We start from the raw sequence: 24,517 nt of genomic DNA, 5'->3' as shown, positions 1-24,517 counted from the left end.
TATTACAAATGAAAACTTTAAGTAGAATATAAAGTAGGAAATTAGAAAAGATGAAGCTGGAGAGGAAACAATCCTGAAAAAGAACGGTTAGCTTAACAAGAGGTGACACTTTATGTAGATTATAGTATTTCCCAGCAAATTCAGACATGCAGAAATCTCCCGCGGAATAAGCTAGATACACACACACACACACACACACACACACACACACACACTCAATTATTTGCTCAAAGACAAAAGGGAAAAACAACTTCATACTTTACCCGCTACTCTTAGAGATTTCTAAGATAAATTAATACACCATATCAATATACTGAAGGTGCCAAAGAGTCCTGCAAGAAAAAGAGAAATCTTTATTTTCATAAGAGTTATGCTTATTAAAACAAAGACTATTTTTTTCCTGTTCACCAAATACTGATATTGAAAGGTGAATAATGCTTTTGAGGGGAAAGTAAAATATTTTCATCAGATTGTTACAGGTAAAAGTTTTACTTTAGACAGATTACCCTGGCAGTGGGCTTGATGAAAAATAATTTTAAAAAATGATTAAAACCAGCAAGATGAAAAATAGATGACTATTGTGATTATCTAAAAGAGAAAAAAAACTCACAAATTTCCAATCTCTGACATTGATTGCAAGAATGAAGAAAGGACAAACAGATTTTAATAAAACATAACTTAGTCATAGATTGGATGTGGGGAGTGAGAAAGAATAGAAGTTTGAATGACAATCAAGCTTCTAGATTGAGAGATTAATGTTATCACTAAGATAAGGAACAGGAATACCTTTGATTTTGTTTGTCCACTAAACATGTGTTTTTACCCACTCTCAGACTCAAGATGAAATATGAAAGGAGATTTAGATTCTGCCCAACTAGAACTCATATTCAAACTAAAAGTAGAAACTAATCAAAGAATTTGTCTTTTGGGAGCAAGAATAAGAATGAGGTAGGTATGGTGAGAAAGAGAATTTCTTATAATATTTATCTTATAATTTTTAGTTTCTTTCCTACACAAGTATTAATATGATTTTTTTTTTTTTTTTGAAATGGAGCCTCACTCCATTGCCCAGACTGGAGTGCAGTGGCACATTCTCAGCTCACTGCAACCTCCGCCTCCTGGGTACAAGTGATTCTCCTGCCTCAGCCTCCTGAGTAGCTGGGACTACAGTCACCCACCACTACACCCAGCTAATTTTGTATTTTTAGTAGAGCTGGAGTTTCACCACGTTGACCAGGCTCGTCTTGAACTCCTGACCTAGTGATTCTCCCGCCTCGGCCTCCTGAAAATTTTAATGTAAAATAAAAGAACAAGAAAAGACTTTCTGCTTCATTCAACTGTGACTTTATTTAACATCATTGTAATTAAATACATATTAAATTTTTATACAATAAATAAACACATTAGCTAGAAGCAAGTTTGCTTATGTCTGGAAATTATTTTAAAACATGTCCAGGTTTACATAGGAATCTATAGCCAAAGCAATTTTTGTGGCACATACTTTAGGATAGATTTGAAGATGTGTGGCCAAGTAAAGAATAAATACTATATGGGAGAAAGTGGATATGCTGTTTTATGACCTGAACCTGAGAAAACAAATTATGGAGGGAAAAAAAAAAAAACCTTGAAATTTATTGACATAATCCACATTTTCCAAGAGTTTGCATCGTTGATATTTCACATTTCAAAGACTAAATGCAAAATGTTTTCTAATGTATAAAATTCATTTAACTGATATAAATTTTTTCATATTAATATCTGTGCGAAAAGGCAGTACACATTATTTTATTTGTAGGGAGATCTTCTCTGTTCATTTTCAGGTAATAATGTCAATAATGCCCTAATACCAGGGTTTTGTATTATTTTATATACCAAGATCAATATCAATACAAAGGATCTTGATATTATTGACTGATTGGTTTAATAGTTTCTAAAAATACATATATCCAGAAATGCACCATATTGCATACACTATACACATTCGTGTGCAGGTCCACATATAGGCATATGTTAATTAGATACAATAACCAGAAACTACTTGCTTGAAGGCAAAAATTTTTATGTCATCCGTTTCTTAAAACAGTTTTCTGATACAACTTTGGCATTCACTGACAACCCAGAGTTATTCTTTTTTACACAACTGACTAACAAAATGGTTTCAAGTTTATTTAATATATTACTGACAGTAATTCAGAGACTCCTGGGATAAAGCAAATGGAATTCAGTGCAAAAGAATAATATGGTAGATTATTAGCTTATAAGTAACAAAAATCAGGACATATGCCTCTGCATTTAAAAAAAAAAATCAGTTCAATGTCTAATCACGAGGCAATGACATTGCTGGTTTCCATAGCAACCAAGTCCTGAGTATTCTTCATTCATCTCTTTTCTACCAGAATCCACCTGATTATGGTAAAGAGAAAGTCAGTGTCATATCAATGAAAACTCTAATATTTATAGATCCAAATACATTTTTTCTGTCCAGGGCGACTAAGTAAAGATGCTAAAATCCAGCATTGGCTTGAAGAAGAAAAGTGAGAAGAACTGAAGCTTTCTTGAATTTTACTTATGTATACAGCATTTATTATTTGAGCATTCGAGAGAGATGCTTTTTGCATCTACTTTGACAGGCTCAGCTCTTTGGAGAGTTTATTTTATCTCCCCTAGTCAGAAGTTGATTTCCGTGGCACTTCTGCCTCAAACTTAAAAGTCAAAATACAAAAGAACTAGCACACTTATTCTCATCTAGCAAAGATAAGATTTATTCTGTGTGGTGTAAAAACACCTGACAAACTATCTACTTGATACTGAACTTTCAAAATACTTTCATACCACATTTTTGAACGGGAAAATATGTTAACATAATTGACTATGAGTTGCGTTTCCTGTGATTATGTATAAAGATATATACATTTTAGTTACAGCTATATTACATAATTTGACAACACTTCCGTTTTGATTGATGCATTGATGGATTTTTTTTATCACAAGTTACAAAATAATTATTTTATTTTAGAAGCACAATTCCAATCTCTCTAGCTTCGTCATATACTAGTTACACAGTTCAAATGTGTGGTTTTGATGTACTTATCTTGTACAGTGTATCACATTCTGTGCATATTCTATTTCACTGGTGTATTTCCATAGGACTCTGTACAGTATTTTGCATAACCATTTAAATAATTCTTTTCTCTGGTTGTTGATCTAATATCTGTAATCCTCAGAATTCTCCAGGTTTCATGCAGGAAACAAGTCTCCTGTTTTATGCTGGATCTAAGCACTCAACATAGAGGCTGGCACACAAGAGAGGTCAATACATTTTAATGAATGAAAGGATGAATAATGAGCCAAAAATTTACTGTTTATATTACTTATTAATTATATAACCAAATTCCAATGGCTCTGTTATCATTATTGCCTTTAGATTTACAGTGCATAAGCATTACATTTTGTGTAAAGTCATAGGCAAGTGGGTAAACACAGCTAAATAAAAGTATCCATCATGTCCATGACTTGCTACTGTTTATAGATATGACACAATACATAATATATGGGCGAACTGACTGGATGGAAGAAAAAATGTAAATTTATCTTGAAATTAACATTTTTAGCAAAGAAGGGAGAGAACCAATAAACCAAAGTAAGAGACTAATAGAGATCAAAAGTAAACAGCATGTTTTCTTCCAGTTTTCTCCCATGAAGGCTAGAAGTTTTAAGTAGAGTTCATAATCAACTTTGCATCAAGCAATTAGCTGAATAGATATCATAGACAGGTGCTTTGTATGATGCTTAGAGATGATATTAGTCCATTTTCTCACTATTATTAAGATGCTACCTGAGCCTGGGTAAAAAGAAGTTTAATTGACTTACAGTTCCGCATGGCTGGGGAGGCCTCAGGTAACTTACAATCATGGTGGAAGACAAAGGGGAAGCAAGTACCTTCTTCAGAAGGTGACAGGAGAGAGACAGCAAGAGAGAAAGAAAGTGGCACACTTTAAAACCATCATCTCTCCTGAGAACTCACTCACTATTGCAAGAACAGCATGGGAGAAACTGCCACCATGATTCAATCACCTCCCACCAGGTCCCTCCCTTGACACGTCGATATTACAATTTGAGGTGAGATTTGGGTGGGGACACAGAGCCCAATCATATCAGAGACTATTTATTTATTCAGTATAAAGCATCAACTATGTAGCCAGCATTTTTCCAATTGCTTTGCTTCCAGCAGTAAACAAACAAATAAATTTTCCATTCTCAATATTACTTTTTAGCGGGATTAAATTCCATGAATCTTAAAACTTTTTAAAGGAAATATACAGAAGAATGAGACTAGTAGAGAAAAAATGGAATAGGAGATATTTTATAAAGGGTCATCAAAAAAGCATCACTGATAAGATACAATTTGAGCAGAGAGCTCAGGAAGTAAAGCATTGAAATAGGCAGACATCTAAGGAAAAAACCCAGACAGAAAAAATAACAAACGCTGAGGTGAAAGTATGCTTAGCACGTTCAAGAAATAGTGAGAGAGTCCTAGAGCCTGTATGACTTGTACAGAGTGAGGCAAGGGGAGAATATTAGAATGTGAGATCACAGATATAATGGTGAATCTAATCATCAAGGCCTTATAGGTCGTGGTTGGAAATTCAGGTTTGACTCTGAGTGAGTGAGATGAAAGCTGTTGGTTGGTTTTGAACAGAGGAGTGATATGTTCTGATAGACAATTTAATAGGATAATTTTGCCTGCTCTCTGGAAAGTAGGCTTTCTGAGGGCAAAGGTGGAAGGGGGACCATCCAACAAGCTATTGCAATAATCCAGTGGAGAGATTATTATGTTTGGGCTAGGATGGTAGTAGACCAAAGGTGGAAATGCGTTAGACTCTGGACATATTTTAAAGATAAAATGAAGAGTATTTGCTGATAGATTGGATGTGAGACGTGAGGGAAAAAGTAGAGACAAAAATAAGTCACGGTTCTAGGTCTAAAAAATGAAAGACGAAGTGTCCATTAACTCATGAGGAAAAAGTAGTAAGTGTGAGGGCCATAACACACATCTTAAATTCGTTTTCGTTACTGCTAAATTTGAGATGCTCATATATTTAAGTCAAAATGCCAAAGGAGTATTTTTCTATGTTTTATCAAATAATGAGAGGAACAAGGATAGAAGGGTGGAATTTGGAGTTTGAGTTTGGTTTTAGATATAGGATCCTGAATTCTGGGAAGTAAGGAAATGTTGATTTTTAAAAAGTTAAAACCACAGTGGCAAATAAAAAAGGTAGCCACAGCTATGCCACACTTCTTCACCCAACATAAATTGATGAAAGGCGGTCATAGGATGAAAATGTTCTGTCATGCAGTCATTTATCCAAGAACTGATTGTGGATTTACAAATCTATCATCCATTGTTTTTACTTTTCTTTCTTTTTTTATGGGGGATGACTGTTAATAATTCATGCATTCAGCATACATTCCGGTCCTAATTGCCTGATCATTACTCAACACTCTGAACCTCTGAATGCAGGCGATTTAACAAGACAGATCTATAAAGATTCTTACAAAACTTACAACTTTCTATTGGAGACTATAGACAAATAGTCATTATAAATGGTTGTACATTTTATGATAGGAAAAATAAAGTATTAGGAAAGGATCCGTAGCATCCATGTACTCCATCTAGGAAAAAAAATCTTCCAGAACAAGTAGCTCTTAAATTAAAACTTACCCTCTGATTCCCATATGATTTTAAAAACTTCTACTGTCTCTTTTCTTACCCCTTCCAAGCTTATCAAAATTTGAGAATGTAAGAAATCTTATTATCTAAATTAAATTTAAAAGAAATTACAAATGCATCTTTATTACTTTTTTTTACTTGCAAACAAAATGTCACCATTGTGTTATCTTGTTCAGTGAGAATTTTCTTACGTTGTTATGGACTGAATGTTTGTGATCTCTTCCCCAATTGCATATGTTGAAACTCTGCCCTTCAATGTGATGGTAATAGGATGTGGGGCCTACAGGAAGTAAAAAGTAGCTTTATTGTTGATATGGAAAATTAGTTTTAGGTGTCTGGATAGGAGATTAAACCAGCCACAACGTTCCCATAAACTCAAACCTAATCTGGAGCAAGACCCTAACTCTCTTCAATTCTGTGAGTTCCAGAGAGGTGAGAAAGCTTCAGAAGCAAGGTTGGAAGCTAGCAGAGACAAGTTCTTAAATTTTAAGAAAATAATGATTTCTATAACATAAAGTATAAGATGAATTAGCAAATGCTGGTATCGAAGCTCTACAGCAAGTTATCCAGGCAATCTAGCTAAGATCTTTGATGATGGCAACTACACTAAACAACAGATATTTAATGTGGACAAAACAGCCTCTACGGGAAGAAGACGCCATCTGGACTTTCTAGCTAAAGAAGGTAAGTCCATGCCTGGATTTAATGCTTAAAAAAACAAGCTGACTCTTTAGTTAGGGGCTAATTCAGCTAATGCTCATTTACCATTCTGAAAAATCCTAGGGCCCTTAGGAATTATGCTAAAATATACTCTGCCTGTGTTTATTAAATAGAACAAAGCCTGATGGCAGTACATTCGTTTACAACATGATTTACTAATTATTTTAAGCCCATTGTTGAGGGCTACTGCTCAGAAAAAAATTTTCCTTTCAAAATATTACTGCTCACTGACAATGTACCTGGTCACTCAAAAACTCTGATGGAGATGTACAAGGAGATTAATTTTGTTTTCATGTCTACTAATAAAACCTCCATTCTACAGCCCATGGATTAAGAAACAATGTCAGATTTCAAGTCTTTAAGTATAAAACTGTTTACAACTTAATTTTTTAAAATTCTTTTAACTTTTATTTTAAGTTCGGGGATATAAGTACAGATTTGTGACATACGTAAACTTATGTCATAGGAGTTTGCTGTACAGATTATTTCATCACCCAGGTATTAAGCCTAGTACCCATTAGTTATTTTTCCTGATCCTCTTCCACCTCCCAGCTTCCACCCTCTGAAGGACCCCAGTGTGTGTTGTTCCCCTCTATGTGTCCATGTGTTCTCATCATTTAGCTCCCACTTATAAATAAAAACATGCGGTATTTGGTTTTTCATTCCTTTGTTAGTTTGCTAAGGATAATGGTTTCCAGCTCCATCCATGTCCCTGCAAAGGACATGATCTCATTCTTTTTTATGGCTATGTAGTATTCCACGGTGTATATGTCTTATTATTTAAAGAACACATTTTGTAACGCTATAGCTGCCATAGACAGTGATTCTTTTAATGAATGTGAGCAAAGTAAATTTAAAGCCTTCTGGAAAAAATTCACCATTCTAGGTGTTATTAATAACATTCATGATTCATGAAAGGAGGTCCAAATATCAACATTAATAGGAATTTGGAAGAAGTTGATTCCAAACCTCATGAATGACTTTGAAGAGTTCAAGACTTTAGAGGAGGAAATGACTGCAGATGTGGTAAAAATAGCACGAGAACTAGAATTAAACGTAGAAGCTGGGCTGGCACAGTTGCTCATGCCTGTAATCCCAGCACTTTGGGAGATGGAGATGGGCAGATCACTTGAGGTCAGGAGTTCAAGACTAGCCTGGGCAACATAGCAAGACAAAAAATATAAAAATTATCCACACGTGGTGGCACACGTAATTCCATCTACTCAGGGGGACTGAGGTGGGAGAATCACTTGAACCCGGGAGGCAGAGGTTGCAGTGACCAGAGATTGCACCATTGCATTCCAGCCTGGGCAAATAAGTTTGGCATGATGTTGAGGCATCTTAAGTAACAGTGAATATTGATCACGTCAATACATTTTAACGTCAATACATTTTAAAAATATTTCCACCAGTAGCAATGTGAAAGATGAACTAAGAATGGAGAAGGAGATGTAATCAGGAGCTGAAAGCCCGGAATGGAGAGATCAATAGGAAGGTCGATATAGTAATTCCAGCAAGAAATCATATAATCTTAACCAAAGCAATGGCATTGGAGAAGGAAAACTAAAAAGATCAGAAATATTTAAAAAGGAGAATACAAAAAAAAAAAAAAAAGGGTTACTACAATGAAATAAATATAGGAAATAAGCCAGGAAAAGTAAAAGCCACATGACTTGTCAAGTCATAAAATCAACTTACCAGATTTCAAAGTTGTGTCTAATAATATGAAGTACAATTTGAATGTGTCCTTTTTTTTCTCCTATTTTTTTATCCAGCTAAATCTCATTCACAATTTGGCTCTTAGTGCAAACATTACATCTAAATGGAAGTTTTGTTTAAATGCAATGGCTTATGTTAGGTCCACATTTGTTTGTTTCCATATTACCTTTCTCCAACTATAATCATAGTATTATATATATTTTTCAATTTTATTGTTCTTCACTGGAATATAAGTTCCATGAATAAAGGGTCTTTGTCTATATCAGTTCACTTAGATCCCCTAGTTGCTAACATGGCAATTTAAGCAGTATAATCACGATAAATATTTATAAAAGAAATAACTAATAAACTAAGAAATTAGAAAAAAAATCCTGAATATTGTAGATGTATAAATACTATAAATTATGCTTTTAAATGTAAGAGGCAAAATCTACATTTCCTGTGACTTAAATCTGAATAATAAATTCCTGCAATTTATACTTTGGGGGCAATCCTAAAAGGACATTTTGGACGGCTATGCCCATGATATATGTGATTTCTTTAATCATGTCTCCCCTGTGAGTTATATTACTTGCCTTAAAGAGTGTGGGGGCAGCCATTTTGCTTCTCAGAGCAGTCAAGTGTTAGTTTTGATATGTAGCTTAGTCCTTAGCTATCTTTAAGATCATTTTTCTTCACATATGCAGCTATAACCTTTGAGAATTTCGAGTGTTTCTAATCTAATATTCCTTGAATTAGAGAGCTGAGAGCTGAATGAGAAGTATTCAAGGAGAAAGATGCTTACCATAATATGATTCTTAGTTGAAAAATTCATTCATCCATAGCTTTAAAAGACCCAAGACACTGACCTTCAGGTCAGGGGAGCAAGTCACATTTTATTGAGAAGGACGATTTGAGCCTATAAAAATGTCCTGTAGTTTATCATTTCTCTTTAAAGAAATAATAGCTTTAAAACGTAGTAACTGTGGACCCAAAGGAAATATTTTTTTTTTTTTGGATCATTTTACCATAACATTTTTTAAAAGGCCCAGAGAGTAATGGAAAGCAGATAACCCCCTCCTCCCCATATCTGTCTATTGAATAGACAGGCAAAACTGCCTCCTTCTTTATGTAGCAAATCATTATAAGTCTGATCAGCTTTCACTGGTATAATTGCTAAGAAATATGGTCTATTTCTTTCTTTGTAGCTTTGAAGCCACAAAGGAATTTATTTCTTGATCAATTTTAACTATGCTAATAAGACAAAATAAGCAAAGTAACAAGGTTATAAATTTATTTTGAAAGTGTTAAGTAAGATATCCAGATATTTAGATATTTAAAAGCACCTGGATTAAAAACAAACAAAAAACATTACATGTGTTGTTTTCATGGGAATCTACAGAATTTGCATTTGAAAGACATGGCCCTAATCCTGATTTTGTTTGTTCCTGGCTGTTAAGTGGGTAAAATAAAATCAGTCCCACTTTTTTACTTTGTATAATAAGAGAAATTTATTTGTTGTGTCTAGTCAATCAATTTCTTAGTCATAAGAAACGAAACCTATTCTAGTTTGTTAACAAAAAAAGAAAAATATTGAAGGATATTATGTAATATACGTTATCACCATGAAGTCATGAGAATTATAGAGCCTCACTAGCTGGGAGTAATACCCCATTGCCACTACAGGAGCATCATTGCTATTGAGAACCAAATGGCACCATTTCTGTCTCTGCCACTGCTGTGTCTGAAAGAGGTGTGTCGGCTGGGCAGTGGTTCATGGCTGTAATCCCAGCACTTTGGGAGGCTAAGGTGAAAGGACGGCTTAAGCCCAGGAGTTCAAGACCAGCCAGGGTAACATAGCGAGATTCAGTCTCTACAAAATAATACTTTTTTAAAACGGAAAAAGAAGGGTCTCTGCCACTTTTACCAGAATGAGCTCCACTGTTGCTTCTGCCTCAAAATCTCACTCACTCACGAGATTAAAGAAGCCAGTTCACACACCTATGAACTACGTAAAGTAATTTTCTGGCCTATGCTTTGGGAAGGCATGGACTCAGGTGGCTATTTCTACAAATATATAAAGGGTGTTAGAAAGTTTTGGTGGCTACAAAACGCAAAGTCAAGCTTCACCGTACACCTTTAGTCCTAAAATTATGGGTATCTATTAATACATAAGGGATGTAATTTACATGTAATTAAAATTTTCACTTTGAATGGAGCTATTTTGACATCATAGAAATGCAATTTTGATCAACTACACTAGCTAGGACTTGGACATATAAAGAGGTTTTTGTGCTACCCAATACATTTTGCTACCTCAAGTTATGACAGTGCCAATGCACTCAATTGAATGGAAAAGCTGTCAACCAGTTCTTCTGTCAAATGCTTCCTCCAGCCAATTTAAGTAAAAGACAAAGGCAGATAGTTATCTATTAAATGATAAAGACGTAATTTTAATTAGACTTAAAGCTAGGAGTAAAAAATTTTGATAAATATCCACAACCCCAGAGCTGCATAAAGAATCACAAAATAAAATTCCTTTTTAGATTCTGATAGTTTCTAGTTTGTTTTTTAATTTTTGCACATTTTTGCATGTCAGGTAATCTATAAACATTTTTATGTTTTTTTAACTAGGATACTTTAATTAGTATAGTGAATAAAATGTAAAATATAAAATTATGAGATTAATTTGAGTCTAGTTGGTAAAATTAGATTTTTTTGCTATTCTATGGAAATACTTACAATTGTTCTAAAATTACAAAGTAAATTTTATTTAGAATTTTCCTGTGCATATCAGCTGCATTTTTGCTAGAGTTGTGTGTTGCTCAGTTGGTATCAATTTGGGTCCTTGTGGGTGCCCAGCTGTTCTTCTCTTGTTGTACATCTTGCAGAGTGTATCTGAGCATGGAACTTCTTTGCAGCTAAGGTAAATCTCACGCTAGGACCAGTTCAAAGGTGTGTGCACTTCTTTCCCTCCTCTCTACATCACACCACTCTTATGCCTATACTTTTATTTTATATTAATTTCCAGAAATATTCCTGGTACAAAAATAAAGCCCATTAAGGCCTATATATGTAGTCTTTTAGTCAATTTAAAAATGTATCATTTTAAAGAATATCTAGCTCATAATTTAATATTACAGATTGAGTTTGCAAATAAACTTTAAAATTATTCATACACACACACACACATATATATACATATATATTTCAGATAAAAGAAATAACTACATCATTGGTTATATTCATAATTTAAAAAAATTTTTTTAATGGAGATCAGGGTCTTGCTATGTTGTCCAACCTGGTCTCAAACTTCTGGCCTTAAGCAATCCTCCCACCTCAGCCTCCCAAAGTGCTGGTATTCCAGACATGAGCCACCCACACCTGACCTGTATTCATACTTTGCCATACTCCTTTTATGTATTTATATTGCAGGTAAATGAAATAATTGCATTGTTGGTCATATTCATACTTTATCATATTACTTTTATATATTTATATTTCCAATAAATTGAATAATTAAATCACTGGTCATATTCAATCTTTGTCTTACTTCTCATTTCAGCAACTATGCTGAATTCAATTGTCATTAAACATGAATCTTGGGTCCCAATTCTGACAGCCCCACCAAGATCATAAGAATAAGGAAGCTTAAGTAATGCTTAACTGACCGGGTGTGGTGGCTCACGCCTGTAATCCCAGTACTCTGGGAGACTGAGGCAGGCAGATCATGAGGTCAGGAGATCAAGACCGTGCTGACTAACACAGTGAAATCCCGTCTCTACTAAAAATACAAAAAATTAGCCCGGCGTGGTGGCGGCGCCTGTAGTCCCAGCTACTCGGGAGGCTGAGGCAGGAGAATGGCGGGAACCCGGGAGGCGGAGCTTGCAGTGAGCGGAGATCATGCCACTGCACTCCAGCCTGGGCGACAGAGCGAGACTCGGTCTCAAAAAAAAAAAAAAATGTAATGCTTAACCAAATAGGCAAACAAACAGAAACAATATCTACTGTGTAATTTCTTTAGATATCCTTTCTTTATTTAATTGTTGCCTTCTTTCTTTTTCTTTTTCTTGATCTCCTGACCTCAGGTGATAGCACCTCGGCCTCCTAAAATGCTGGGATAACAGGTGTGAGCCACTGCGCCCGGCTGCCTTCTTTATATCTTTGTAGTAATCAGTGAAAAATCTTTGATTTTTTTTTTTTCAGGACGTGAGAGAGATTGTACCCTAGCAATGTAGTAAATTTTGAAGAGATTGGAGCCCTAAGAAAAGGGACAAAAGGAGGTAGGCCTGCAAAGGAGATGAAAACAGGTAGCGTCCTTGGATCTGTAAAGGAAATGGAATGAAAAGAAGTATTACAAGATATCATCCCGAGATATGGGAATGAAACCAGACAAAAACCAGCACACCAAGTTAGCTTTGTAAGAGGCTTAGTCTACTTCCAAATGTTTCCAAGCATGTAAAATTATTATTTTTATGAAATCTCTTCAAAAAGTGCTTGTGTACACAGTAAAAGGTGGCCAAATATGCCTGCAAAAATATACCGTTTTGGTATAAGAAATATTTTGAACTAAAGACATTTGAAAAACAACAGCTGCAAGAAGGACATTCTAATTTTCCTCATTGCTTCTTGAAAACAGATGAAATCTCCCATGTGGAAGATGCGCTTCCTGTATTAGGAGAACACATTCTTCAAGGGGAAGTCATAGTCAAGAGACTTCGGCACAATAAGACTTTGTTAACATGATTCCTCTTTTCCTTTATCCTCCCCACATAATTTAGTTACTTTTCAACAGTTACCTCTCTTTACTCCATATAATATAAAAGCTTTTGGGTTTTGCCACTTCTTTGGAACTTCATTTCCTTTTGAGTGATTCCATGTCATGTAAACTTGTATATTAAATGTGGATGTTTTTCTCCTCTTATCTATCTTACATGTCGATTTAATTCTCAGGCCTGGCCAAGAACTTTAAGAGAGTAAGTGTCAGTGTGTTATAGACTCAGTTGATGATTTTCCATTCCTTCCTTTAAGCATGCTAAGTTTAGCCTACACCTGCCTACTTACATATTTTAAGTCTGGCTTGAAGGTTTCTCTGTACTTAGTGAACTGTAACTTAACTGGATGTATAAACAGATTGTAACTTTCTCTTGGGCCAATCACCATGTTTCAGCTGATCAGAGGCTCAAATTGTGTTCAAACAAGGCAAAGGCTGAGCAGTAAGCAGTCTGGCTGTTTCTGTTTTGTGTATGTCAGTTTTCTTTTTCTATTCATAATTCTTCAACCATGTGGAAACCCTGGAGTCTTTTTGAACCTATTCTGGATAAGGGCCTGCTCAATTCTCCAATCATTTTTTGCTCAGTTAAATACTGTTAAACCTGATTTGTCTAAGGCTTTTCTTTTAAAAAACTTAAATTTAGTTTTCCTGGTTTGAAATTGAGTGTAGAGAAAATATTTTTGGGTGTCTGCACAGTCATGGCTTTCCCAAAACATTTTCCTGAAAAAGTGGAATCCTGGTCTTATAGCAATACTTGCAAGTTAATTCGCAGCTGTATTCATAGTGAAATAACTCCATGGAAATTTACTTAACTCCAAAGATATTTGTTTATATTTCAAGGACAAATGAGGCCCATTACCTTGGAGACAAATCTGGCTGGAGATACTGGACTTACTAGCCCTTTGGAAAATCTATTTTCTTACCAAGGACTGGAGTAAGGACCTATTCTCTGCACGTTTCCAAGAAGCACTCTCAGCAAATAAGGAGGTAGAATAGTCTCTTTGTCTTCAAAAAGCAAAGAACAATTCATTTTTTATTCTTTGTCCCTTGTGTAAGAAGGATCTGACCACTTGCATAAGAGATTTTTTCATTTGGTTTTCCTCATATCATACTACAGATAAAAATTAAGGCAAAAAGGATCAATAGTTATTAAAATGTAAATAATAATAATCTGTGTCTAGCCCAGAACACTTTATGTTGACATTCACTGTAACATTAATATTGATGACTATTAATAACCCAATGTTTTGGGAAGAGGAGTGTCAGAAATGGTTGCTACATTAAAAAGTTTCAGCTGTAGGACAGTTCTTATCAATAGAGGATTTAATAAAAGTTGCAATGGAATAAATTGTTTTGGACAGTAAAGCAAAACAATAAATAAAGGTAGAGGAAGCAAACTATTATCATGTAAATTAAGAATTTATTTCTTTATCGTATTAGAAGTTAATTTCCAGAAATGAACAAGGTTTAGAAAGGTTGGGGAAGAAACTGGAGGGTGAATTCAGTCAGATGGAGACAGATCATGTGTGCACTAATAAAGGCTTCAAATTTTTAAGATAATAAGGGCTAATATATAATAAAGATAATAATAATAATAAATAGTAAATAATGTTAGTGGCAGGAGGTAATCAAATGCCTAGACAGATAGAGGTGGGTCCCTGGTGAAACTCCACCTTCAAGCCAAAGACAGTTTAAAGTCTGAAAACCAAGCCATGAATCTTGGATGAATCACTAAACTACATTGGGAACCTCTCTTCCAGTTTGGCATGCTTTCCTCAGTTTGATCCCCATCCTTCACCTATTTTACATATACTACCTGTCTCTAATTGGTTTTTAACACTGTCATGCCCACCTTTGAGTGGTGTCTTTCTTGGATACTCGCAGAACAATTAGCACACACTCCCCCATTATGAGTCCATAAAAGCCTCAGACTCAGCCATACTTGGAGGGAGACTAGCTGCCTTTGGTCAAGGGACCACCTGCTTCGAGTCTCTTCTCCACTGTGAGCTGTTCTGTCACTCAATAAAACTCTTCTCTGCCCTTCTCACCTTTCAATTGTCAGTGTAACCTCATTCTTTTTGGACACAGGACAAGAACTCGGGGCCCATCGAGTGCAGGTACAAAAAAGGCTGTAACACTGTGGCTCTCTGTCCTCTGCCAGAACCCAGCAGCCACCCCACATGATGGGAAGCAGCAGTGGTGCCAGGCCAGCCCTGGAGTCATGGGCGAGAGTGGGGCAGTGGGACTGAAAGGGCTGTTAGCATTCTGTAACACCCACTTTGGGGCTTCGAGGTCACTGGCATCCCTGTTCGGTTGCCACTGTGTTCCCCTTGTCTGGATGCCAGAGTCCCCCATGGGAGTTGCTTCTGACATGCCTGATCCAGTCACAAGTCCTGCACAGAGCCCACTCCTATGTCAGAGCTTGGAGTGGCCGGCTGGACCCTGCACTCTCATGCTCACACACCCACTCCCACCGCAGGCTGAGCGCACAGTCATAGTGGCCACGGGATCCATGCTGGAGTGCAAGGTGGGCACAGTCTGGGGGGCCGAGTCAGCAGGGTACCTCTGTGGCAAGCCACGGCCTGAGCGAGTCCTGAGTGGACACATTGCCAGTCACACTGGCCTCCAGCTGGCAAAGTAGCACCAAAAAAAATCCTGCATCAATAACAAACATACTAAGGACTTTTTAAAAAAAGTTTTGAGTTAATATTTATGATTCCAATATATGGAACTAATAATAAATAAATACTAACATATTTTTACATCAGTTTTCAAAAAGGTAGTAAAGTGAAAATTCTGCCATTTTTCAGAGAACAAAAATGTTAAATATACAGATTTATTTCCTAATCCATCAACTTCCTTCCCCCGTCTGCTCACAAAACTACTAGTTTAAGTCTGATGTTTGTATTTCCTATGCATTTCACTAACTGTACTAAATATATGGGTCAAAACCAATATAGAGTATAGGTTTTAAATGTAAAATTAACTGGTGGTATTTTATGGAAAATTTCTTTTGTAATTTGCTTTTCTACTCAAATTAGACTTTTGGTTTGTTTTGTTTGGTCAAATATGGAAATGATCTAAGTTCCTATTTATTTATTCCATCTTTTTTGTTTTATTAATGTGTCTCTGATGAATGTTGGACCAAAGGGAGTAAACAGAACCCAAGACACCTAACAGGATGTTCCCAAGAATTAAGATGAACACCAAAGAGAACAGATAACTTTATGGAAACTCTGTTGGTGGGATCCACTTCCAGCTGTGTGGTAAAAGTCAAATAGAAATCAATTTGTATTTCAACATAAAAATGGAAGTCAGTATTGAATAATAACAATTACCTGAGTAGCTGGGGATTTTGCTCTTTTCTATATTCATTTTTATTTAAAAAATTAGGATTATTGTAGAGCTAACATGTAGAAGTTATAAGAAGTAATACTGAGAGAATACCCTTTACCCAATATTCCTCAATAGTAACATCCTGTAAAACTGTAGTACAGTATCACATCCAGGACATTAGCATTTAATAGTCAAGGTGCATAACAATAGAGTTACATGAAAATACATATAAAGCAAATTATGCTTCCTTTAGACTTATTTTGCTCTTTTTGTTTTCTAGGCACTTGTCATGGTACCTTATATTTTGAATTGGAGACTTTTATTCTAATACATGCATAGATTTTCCTCTCTTTGTTGCTTTAGCTTTATTCAACACATGTTAATGTTTTATTTTCATTTATATTCACTTTAATGTAATTTTCAGAAATTTTATCTAAGATTTTTTTTCTTTAACCCTTGGATTATTTATTTCTAACGCTGTCACAAAGATGAACTCAGAGTGTCTTCTCATAGCCTTGTAAGGGTAAAATTGTAGGTGACCCACTTGATTGTTTTTTCAAGGATGGAAGTTGGGCCATAGGTATTTTCTGTGTTGTTTACCTGGGTAAAGATGTTATTTTCTAAAAGTTGTCTCTCCTGCTATGCTACCTGTTTCTTGGCCCTTTTGCTTCAAAAAAGGAGGCTTTTTGGGGGGATATTTCTCTGTTTTCATTGATGTTTACAGATTGCTGGTTTCTTCAATTTCAGGATTTTCATATATGATGGAAAAAAAAACAAATCCAGTGGGCTCATCACTGTGTCATTCCTTTAGATCCAAGTTTCTAGTGGGTCCAGCTTCTCTCCACATTTCAGAGTCATAAGTGTCTTTTAAATTATTATTTATTTATATATAAATTAATTAAATAATTAAAAGACATTTAAGAAGACTTTGAATTTATTTATTATTTTTAAGCTCCAGTGTTTTTAGCTGTACATAACAGAGGGAGTAAGAAAGATTACATCTACTTCATTGTCCCAGAGGGTGAATAATAAAGTTGCTCTTAGTATTGCTTTAAAATTTCAAAGAAACAACTGTCTCTTTTTGTTGTACTTTACCATACACATCTATTATTCTGTTTTTTTTCTCCCATCTTTACCCAAGGCTTAGAATTACATTTTACTTATGCTTTTCACAACTCAGTGAAGGTAACTTCTAAATCATGCATAGTCATTAAAATGCCTCCTTGCTGTTACATGTTATTTTTCCCTTTTCCAATATGGAACAATATTAGTGTAAATTAGACATTAGTTTATTTCTTCCATACTAAGATGTTTCTATAATTTTTATTATCTTATTTTGATCATTTATTGAAATATTATTTATGTCTGAGTAGGAAACGGAAAGAAATTTCTGAAACTTCTAATGACCCATACTTTGACTACAAATATTATCTTTAAATATTGCTGTCAATGTTTTATACACACAAACTACACAAGAAAAATATGAAAGACATTGATTTTGGAACCATTAGCAGGGTACCCGGCATATGGATGTTACAATATATTTAAAATACATTGTTACATTATCGCAAATGCAGAGGAAGAAAATGAGAAACTTCTACTTGCTTATTGAGAACTACTAATGTTTATACAACTTGCTCTAAATTTACTACATTTGGTAGTAAATTATTTTGAGGACCCAATGTAAGGAAACTATGTTAACCTATTTTAAACATAAAGTTACAAAATATCCTAATAGTAAGTTTTCTGAACTACACTTTTGAATATAACTTAATGTACTATAAATATAAAATATTACTGGAAAAATTATCCTAAGATTAGATTGAACCTCTTGTGAACATATGTAAGTGTACTAATGGCAAGCGTAGATTTCCATTTATTTCTATGTTTCAGTGGTAGATAGACAAATTTAAGATGTAATACCTGTTTTTATCTTATTATTTCAAGTAATTTTTAGATGCAAAAATGTCCTATTTTTAACACTTGTGGTTGAAAATAGTATTCCATCAAAGACACAAATCACAGTTTTCTGTGTCTCAAACTTAAATAAAGCGTTGTTATAGTAAATCAACCAAATATACTTTTTTTTCTATAAATATATGGAGTGGTCCTAGAAATAAAAGCATCATGGTGCTGGATAATATAGCTGGCCAAGTATATACATTTTAAGGTGTATGTAAGTTGGATTTCTATGAAAGATAGATGAATTGATAATAATAGGAAATAGAGGTAAACATTCTTTTGAGTAAATTTGCATTTATTCAAAATCGTAAAGTTAATTAACAATTATGAAATTCTTTTTCAAAAATATGTATTCAATTCCTGTTTGTAGTGAAGATTGTGACTTCACTTCTAGAATTCCCAAATAATTGTTGGAAAGAACCACAGTAAACATAAACATAAGTCAAATTATGATGAGTTATGAAGGAAAGATGCAGATGGCTTTGAAAATATGTTCAAGGGGCATCTGCCATCCATGAGTAGATAATTAAAAAAGGCTTTCTTAAGACATCTAGAAACAGCATAACATAGTGATTAAAACATTAACAAAGCTGGAATGGCTCATTTGGTACTCTGTGGTTCCTTACCATGGCAGCAGGCTAGGTTTCTTCATGTTGCGGCCTAAGGGTTTTAGCGAGCAGGAGGATGACCTGTATTTGAATTCTAATTTTTTTTTTCTTTTTTTCAGTTCGAGACCTTAGGGAGGGTATGAAATCCCTTCGTGCTTCCATTTTTATAATCTCTGAAAATAGAGACAATAATACCTGGTTATTAGGATTGCATGGTGTAATATTTGTAAAACATTTAGAAATGTACCTCACACATAGAAAATGTCTTTTAAGTTCTGGATTAAAAAATAAAGCTGATCAGGACTTAAATCTAAGACCTGAAACTGTAAAAATTCTAGAAGATAACATTGTTAAAACCCTTCTAGACGTTGGCTTAGGCACGGATTTCATGACCAAGAACCACCCCCCTACCAAGAAAATGCAATTAAAAAAAAGATAAATAGCTGGGACTTAACTAAACTAAAGAGCTTTTACACAGCAAAAGGAACAGTCAGCAGAGTAAAAGACAACCCACAAAGTGGGAGAAAATCTTCACAATCTATACATATGACAAAGGACTAATATCCAGAATCTACAATGAACTCAAACAGATTAGCAAAAAAAAAAAAAAAAAAAAAGAACCCAAAACTTCCATCAAAAAGTGGGCTAACACATGAATAGACAATTCTCAAAAGAAGACGTACAAATGGTCAACAAACATTTGAAAAATTGCTCAATATCACTAATGATCAGGGAAATGTAAACCAAAACTATAAGGCAATACCACTTTACTCCTGCCAGAAGGGCTGTAATAAAAAAAAAAAATCAAAAAATAATAATGTTGGCATGGGTGTGATGAACAGGGAACACTTTTACACAGCTGGTGGGAATGTAAACTAGTACAACCACTATGGAAAACAGTATGAAGTTCCTTAAAGAACTAAAAGTAGAACTATCATTTGATCCAGCAATCTCACTATTGCGTATCTACACGGAGGAAAAGAAGGCATTATATGTAAAAGATACTTCTTCACACATGTTTATATCAGCACAATTCACAATTGCAAAAACATGGAACCAACTCAAATGCTCATCAATCAATGAGTGGATAAAGAAACTCTCTGTAAAAATTGTAATGAATTGCATTATTTATTACTTCTAATATGATTGCTTTTTGTCTTACAATGTTATAAATATTTTTCTAAATGAATAATATTAAGAAGATAAACAATATCCAAATCATTTTCTTATTTGTACTTCAATATGTCATTATAATAAATGTAATAAAAACAAAATAACATAAGGTTCTGTTGTAGTAATTTTCTTGCTGCTACAAAAAGGCATATGTTCCCATTCACTGAATAAATACTAATAATAGTACTGGAAGACCTATATTTCATTTCTGGAAAATAACAGTAAATATAGGTACTAAAGTGCCTTTTAAAAAGGTCTCATTATTGCAAATTATATGGCATTTTTTAATCCATTTTACTTCTAAGATCTGGAAGATGTGGAATGGTAAATAATAGTTAACTGTATCTATATAATATATCCATTTTTATAATACTTTTTACTATGTTATTTACTTCATCAGCTGGATTTTGCTGTATAATCAACTATCCAAAATGTAGTGGCTTAAAAGACCAGTCATTTTAGATAGATTCTGATACTTTGGGCTGACTGGGCTATGGTCTGTGTTTAATTTCCACTGAGTTCTTTTACGTGTGTGTCTGTGGTCAGCTAGCAGGTCAGTCTGTGGCTGCGTGATCTGCATAAATGTCTTCATATGTCTTGTAGTTGGCAGGTTGTTTGGTCTAGGGACCTCAGCTGGGGTGACTGATTTGCAATCTGTGGTTTCTAACCATGCGTTAAGTTAGGCTTGGTTGTTTCACATCATGGCCAAAGTGTTCCAAGAGCAGCAAGAGAGGTTTGGGTCCAACATAAGTTATTTTCAAGTCTGTGCGTATGTGACATGTATTACTGTCCTGTTGGCCAAAATAAGTCATGTGGCAATGCAGCAGAGCATTGTGGATGAGGACAGTATCCAACAGCAGAAATATAGGGAAGAAGACTATTACATGCACTTTTTAAAACAATAATCCTCATGGTTATTAACTTTTGCTCTAAAATGTACTACATAAGAAAATATATAATATCAAAACATATCTGCCTGAGCCTTATCTATACTTTTAAATTAAGATCAGAGATGAGGGTGTGGGAAATTTAGGATGGAAAAAGCCACATCAGGAATTATATAGTTGATATGGTCTGGATATTTGTCCCCAAGGATGAAGGTGGGGCCTGGTTGGAGGTGGTTTGGTAATGAGGGCAGACCCCTCACAGCTTGATACTGACCTTGTAATAGTGAGTGAGTTCTCATGAGATCTAGCCATTTAAAAGTGTGCGGCACCTTCCCCCACTCTCTTTCTCTCTTGCTACTTCTTTTGCCATGTGAAGTGCTTCTTCTTGCTTTGCCTTTCTCCATGATTGTGAGCTTCCCAAGGCCTCTCCAGAAACCTAGGAGATGCCAGCACCCACCATGCTTCCTATAAAGCTTGTATAACTGTGGGTCAATTAAACCTCTTTCTTTATCTATTACCCAGTCCCAGGTAGTCCTTTATAGCAATGCAAGAATGGACTAACTGAAAAAATTGGTACAGAAGGCTGGGGCTTTGCTATAAAAATACCTAAAAATATGGAAGCAACTTTGGTACTGGGTAACAGGCAGAGGGAGGAAGAGTTTGGAAAGCTCGGAAGAAGACAGGAAGATGAAAGGAAGTTTGAAACTTCCTGGAAACTAATTGAATGGTTGTGACCAAAATATTGATAGTGATACGGACAGTGAAGTCCATGCTGCTGAAGCCTCAGATGGAAATGAGGAACTTATTGGGAGCTAGAGCGAAGGTTACACATGCCATGCCTTAGCAAAAAGCTTTCTGCTTTCTGCTAATGCCCTAAGGATTTGGGAAGTTTGAACTTGAGAGTGATAATATAGGGGATCTGGCTGAAGATATTTCTAAGCAGCAAAGCATCAAGAGGTAGCCTGGCTGCTTCTAAGAACCTAAGCTCACATGTGGGAGCAAGAAAATAACTCAAATTAGAAATTTATATTTAAAAGTAAAGCAAAGTATAAAACTTTGGAAAAATTTGCAGCCTTGCAAGTGGCAGAGAAAGAAAAAACTTTTTTAGCAAAAGGAATTCAAGCAGGGCGTGAAGCAACTACTTGCTAAAGAAATTTGAAAAAGTAAAAGGGAGCCAAATGCTGACAGCCAAAACAAGGAAGAAAAGGCTGGGAAGGTATTTGAGAAACCTTCACAGCAACCCTCCCATCACATTCTCTAAAGCCTAGGAGGGAAGAATAGTTTCCTGGGCTGGACCGAGGGCCCCTCTGGCCTGCACAGCTTTGGAGCACTGCTTCCCTCATCCCAGTTGCTTGGGTTCAGCCTGGTCTCAAATGGCCCTAGATGCCGCTTGTGCCACTGCTTTGGAGAGCACGAGCTACCTTAAGCCCTGATGACTTACATTTGTTTTTAAGCCTGTTGGTACACAGAGTGCAAGAATAAATGAGACCAAGCACCCTCTGCCTAGATTTCAGGAGCTATATGGAATAGCCTTGGTGCCCAGGCAGGAACCTGCATCAGGGAGAGACCCTTCACAGAGAATCTTACTAGGGCAGTGTGAAGGGAATTTTGGGGGTTGGAGATCCCATGCAGAGCTTCCAATGGAGCACTGTCTAGTGGAACTATGATAAGGGGGCTGATATGATTTGGTTCTGTGGCTCTATGCAAATCTCATCTGGAATTGTACTCCCATAATTCCTACATGTTGTGGGAGGGACCCCGTGGGAGATAATTGAATCACGGGGTCAGTTTCCTCTGTACTGTTTGCATGGTAATAAATAAGTCCCATGAGATCTATCGGTTTTATCAGGGGTTTCTGCTTTTGTGTCTTCCTCATTTCTCTCTTTGCCTGCTGCCATCCATGTAAGATGGGACGTGCTCCTCCCTTTCTTCCACCATAATTGTGAGGCTTCTCCAGCCACTTGAAACTGTATTAAACTTTTGACTTTTGTAAATTGCCCACTCTCGGGTATGTCTTTATCAATGGTGTGAAATGGACTAATTCAGTAAATCGGTACCAGTATAGTGTGGCGCTGCTGAGAACATACCCAAAAATGTAGCAGCAACTTTGGAACTGGGTAACAAGTAGAGATTGGAACAGTTTGGAGGGCTCAGAAGACAGGAAAATGTGGGAAAGTTTGGAATTTTCTAGAGACTTGTTGAATGGCTTTAGCCAAAATGCTGATCACAATATGGACAAGCTGAGATGGTCTCAGATGGAGATGAAGAACTTGTTGGAAACTGGAGCAAAGGTGACTCTTGTTATGTTTTAGCAAAGAGACTGGCAGCATTTTGCCCCTGTCCTGGAGATTTGTGCAACTTAGAACTTGAGATGGATAATTTAAGGTATCTGGTAGAAAAAATTTCTAAGCAGCAAAACATTCAAGAGGTGACTTGAGTGCGATTAAAAGACCTAAGTTTTAAAAGGAAAACAGAGTATGAAAGTTTGAAAAAGTTGCAACCTGACAATGTGATAGTAAAGAAAACCCCATTTTCTGAGGAGAAATTCAAACAGACTGCACAAATTTGCCTAAGAAACAAGGAGCCAAAGGTCAATCCCCAGACAATGGGTAAAATGTCTCCAGGGCATGTCAGAGGTCCTCAGCCAGCCCCTCCCATCACAGGCTCAGAGGCCTAGGAGAAAAAGTGATTTTGTGGGCTGGGCCCAGGGTCCCTGTGCTAAGTGCAGCCTAGGTGATTGGTGCCCTGCATCCCAGTCACTCCAGCAGTGCGATGAAAGGGGCCAATGTAGAGCTTGGGCTGTGGCTTCAGATGGTGCAAGCCCCAAGTGTTGGCAGCTTCCACGTGGTGTTGAGCCTTTGGGTACACAGAAGTAAAGGATTGAGGTTTGGGAACCTCCACCTAGATTTCAGAAGATGTATGGAAACACCTGGATGCCCAGACAGAAGTTTGCTGCAGGGCTGGAGTTCTCATGGAGAATCTCTGTTCAGGCAGTACAGAAAGGAAATGTGGGGTTGGAACCCCCATACGGAGTCCCTACTGGGACACTACCTAGTGGAGCTATGAGAAGAGGGCCACCATCCTCCAGACCCGAGAATGGTAGATCCACCAACAGCTTGCACTTTGCACCTGGAAATGCCGCAGACACTCAACACCAGCCCATGAAAGTGACCAGGAGGGAGGCTGTACCTTGCAAAACCACAGGGGCAGAGCTGCCCGAGACCATGAGAACCCATCACTTGCATCAGTGTGACCTGAATGTGAGACATGGAGTCACAGGAGATCATTTTGCAGTTTTAAGATGTGACTTCCTCACTGGATTTCAGACTTGCATGGGTCCTATAGCCCCTCTGTTTCGGCCAATGTCTCCCATGTGAAATGTTGTATTAACCAATATCTGTACCCTCATTGTATCTAGGAGATAACTAGCTTGCTTTTGATTGTACAGCCTCATAGGCGGAAAAGACTTGCCTTATCTCAGATGAGACTTTGGACTATGGACTTTTGAGTTGATTCTGAAATGAGTTAAGGGTTTGGGGTACTGTTGGGAAGGCATGATTGGTTTTGAAATGTAAGGACATGAGATTTGGCAGAGTCCGGGTGGAATGATATGATTTGACTCTGTGTC

General features: G+C 36.2%; 1 long non-coding RNA gene across 2 annotated transcripts in view; it reads right to left on the bottom strand.

The window, feature by feature from the left end:
* Positions 1 to 24,517, bottom strand: part of LOC144340050 (uncharacterized) — a 32,111-nt gene that overhangs the window by 3,322 nt on the left and 4,272 nt on the right. Inside the window, exons 2-3 of one of the 2 annotated variants that reach the window (XR_013415779.1) lie at positions 18,848 to 19,002; positions 264 to 332 (exon numbers count right to left, since the gene is read on the bottom strand). This is a non-coding gene — a long non-coding RNA (uncharacterized LOC144340050). Of the gene's footprint in view, positions 1 to 263; positions 333 to 12,212; positions 12,475 to 18,847; positions 19,003 to 24,517 lie in introns of those variants that run through there. The other variant, XR_013415780.1, reaches the window with a different exon arrangement.

The sequence above is a fragment of the Macaca mulatta genome, chromosome 3 (genome assembly GCF_049350105.2).
Source record: "Macaca mulatta isolate MMU2019108-1 chromosome 3, T2T-MMU8v2.0, whole genome shotgun sequence".
Lineage (NCBI taxonomy): Eukaryota > Metazoa > Chordata > Mammalia > Primates > Cercopithecidae > Macaca > Macaca mulatta.
The sequence above is the reverse complement of the archived record's forward strand: the minus strand, read 5'-3'. Positions and strand labels throughout refer to the sequence as shown.